Genomic DNA, 3,192 nt, shown 5'->3' with positions numbered 1-3,192 from the left:
GGGGGAGGGTGCAGCAGCAGGACAGAGCAGGGGACGAGGGTGGGGGAGGGGGAGGGGGACAGTGTCTGGGAGGAGGCGGAGCACTCCAAGCACCCCCCACCCCGAGTTCCCAGAATGACCACACACCCCGGCTCCTGAAGCCCAGCCTCCAGCCCGAGGAGGGTGAGACCCAGGCCCGGGAGGCCCGGGAGCTGGGACCTGCTCCCGATATTCTGGGAGCTCGGGTAAGACCCTTCCTGGGGGCATCAGCACCGACATGGATAAAATGAGGGACAGTGGCATGTGCCCCCCACCCCCCGCAGGAGAGAGGGCAAGTGAGGTAATGCGGGCGACAGCTGGAAACCAGACGGAGGAGCGGACTGTTGTTATTTTTATTATTACTAGGACAGATAACTGGTTGAACTGCATTTTTCTCCGTGGCCCCGGGCCCTGCAGGAGCGGCTTCAGCCTGAGCTGAAAACTGCTGAGGAGGCAGATCAGCTCATCTGGGTCCTGCCCCAGCTCCCGCCTGGCTCGTGGGGCCTCTGGGACAAGATCCTGTCCTTGCCCGTCCCTCTCTCGGCCCGGCCTCTCATCTGGGTACTGCCGTGTGGCTGAGATGCTCTGTCTTGGTCCCCGGGACTTTATGGGGGTGGTCATTGGCTGTGGTAGCTTTGGGGAAGGCCACGGGGGCACTGGAGGAGGAGAGACCCAGGCTGGGTGGGTCCCTGGCAGCCCTCTGGCCTGAGCCACCGGGTGTCTCCGGGTCTGACCCAGGACCGGGTCCTTCCTGCATCTCTCGCTTCCTCCACCCCAAAACATTTGGGGGAGCTAAAGGTGGCCTATCTCGGGGCCCACTGCGGTGATAAGCATCAGACGTCCCAACAGCAGGGACAGAGGCTGTGCTGGTCCCCGGGGCTGCTGGAGAGAGGGAGCTGGGGAGGAGAGAAGCGTCTTTCAGACCCTCAAAGCTGGAGCTGAAGGTGGGCGCAGGGGGCGGGAGAGGAGTGTGCACAGCGCCACCTAGGCCCCGACCAGGGTAGCGCAGCCCCAGCCTGGCACCAAGGCTGCCCCATCTCCCTCTCTCTTGGAGAACCCACCGTGTGCCCTGCTGGTGCTGCAGTCTGGAGGCAGAGCACAGTCCTGATGGACCCTTCAGGGCGTGCACTGCATGGACACCGCTGACCTTAGCATGGGACTGCCTGGGTTTCCTGTCCCTGCTTTCTCACCTGCACACTGTGTGACCTTGGACAAGAGACCTAACCTTGCTGGGCCCATTTCCTCATCTGCAAGAAGAGGGGCTATTTGCCCCCCTGCAGAGTGGCTAAGAGCCTGAGGCAGGACATTGCCTTGAAGAGCCTGGGGCCTAGTCTGGTGCAGAGTGAGTGTCCCGTGGTCGTGGGTCCCGGTCTCTCTTCCCTGCGAGAAGTCATAGCAGAGCTCTGAAGCAGAAGCGCTCACTGGCAGAGGAGCCAGGGCCTTCAGAGATAAGAGGGGCATTAGAGCAGGGTTCTGAGGGCCGTATAGGAGTTTCCCAGGCGTGCGAAACTGTGCAGGCAGGGACCTAACTGTGGGGATCACCGTGTTGCTCCAAGGCTACAGAAGCTCAATACACATTTTCTGAGTGGGTGGACGGCTCCCAGGTGGCAGGACGGTGTAAGCAGGGGCGTGGAGAGGGCAGTGTGGTGTCCCTGTGGATGACAGGTTTCATTACTTTTCTGGGTCCCCCAGTGCTTGGCCACTTGTCCACGGTACGCGTGGGTTCACCGGCACGTGTCCTTCCTCCCATTACCCGCCCCCTTCTTCCCAGGGAACCAGGCTGAAGTCCCACCTCCCGGCCCTTCCTGGTTGGCCTCTGCCCATTTCTCCAACCGGGGAAACCGTCATCAAGTGACATCATGACTATGAGGGGTTAAAGCCATGTCAAGCCAGGTAGGAGAGGCTGGGAGGAGGGCGGGAGTCAGGGCGTCCCTGAGACGGAGCTGGGGGTCTTTCCTTCACCCCCTCCAGGCTCTGGGAGCAAAGCCCGCGTCACCCCGCTGAGGGGTGGGCAGCTCCCTGGGGCCCTGCAGCTCCGCGTGCCCTCCTCCCCGGCTCCAGGCTGCCTGGCCCGGCCACCGTTCAGCCGTGCGGTCTGGACAATTGACCTGCCCTTCTTGGCCTCAGTTTCTTCCTCTGTTAAGTGGGGGTGAAATAGTGCCCCCTCCAGGGTGGAGGTTGGTATTGCATCCGTCGTCCTTGGCAGAGGGCTCAGGATGGGACCGTCACATCTCAGAAGCTCCACAAATGGGGTGCTAATGGTGGATATTACTGTGTGGACCCCACTCCTGTGGGTCTCCTGATGTGGCACCATGGAGGGCGGAGAGCGGGAGCTGGCGGAGAGAGAGAAGTACGTGGGGGGCCTCTGCCCTGCTGCCCGCTCAGGCCTGGGTGGGAGTGACCAGGACGCGGGCAGCAGGGAGGGAGCTGGGTGAGACGACGGGGCCAGCAGGGCCGTGGCTCCCTCCAGGGCAGCTGTCGCTGGTTGTCCTAAGGCCTGGGGGACGACACAGGTCCTGCCATCGCGGGAGCCTCGCAAAGTTCCATTAGGAGACGCCTCGCCACCTCCCTCCCGTGGATGCCCACCTGCAAAGCAAACAGACAGACAGAAAACAAGGGCGGCGAGCACGTGGGAGGCCAGGACCCTCGCTGGCCTCCGTGGAACCCAGAGTGGCGGTTTCTCGAGATCAGACGGAGGTAGGACCACCGCGGGGTCCGGCAAGTCCACCAGGAGGCACAAGCCCGGGGAGTGGGGCCAGGAGAGGCCGGCACACCCCACTCACAGCAGCAGGTCCGCAGGGGCCCAAAGGAAGAAGCAAATCCAGTGTCCCCTCCTCCGGGGGAGGGATGGATGAGCAGAGCAGGGTCGGTCCAGTACGCAGCCTTGGAGGACGCTCCGCCACGCCACAGCGAGGATGGGGCTGAGGACAGCATCCCAGGTGAGATGGAAGTCCCAGAAGACAGATGTGGAGGGAGCCCATTCAGGAGGCTCCCAGGGACAGGAAGCGGGGGACTGGGGTGGAGGAGCCTCAGCTCAGGGAGAGGAAGGTTCTGGAGATCGGGCGTGCCGGAAGGGGACGGATTGACAACGCTGGACTGTCCCTTTGAAAAGAATTAAGATGGCCAGTTTTATGTCAGGGGTGGCTTGCCCTGGCTCAAAAAAAAAAAAAAAAA

The sequence above is a fragment of the Marmota marmota genome, unplaced genomic scaffold, assembly GCF_001458135.2.
Source record: "Marmota marmota marmota unplaced genomic scaffold, marMar, whole genome shotgun sequence".
Lineage (NCBI taxonomy): Eukaryota > Metazoa > Chordata > Mammalia > Rodentia > Sciuridae > Marmota > Marmota marmota.
The sequence above is the reverse complement of the archived record's forward strand: the minus strand, read 5'-3'. Positions refer to the sequence as shown.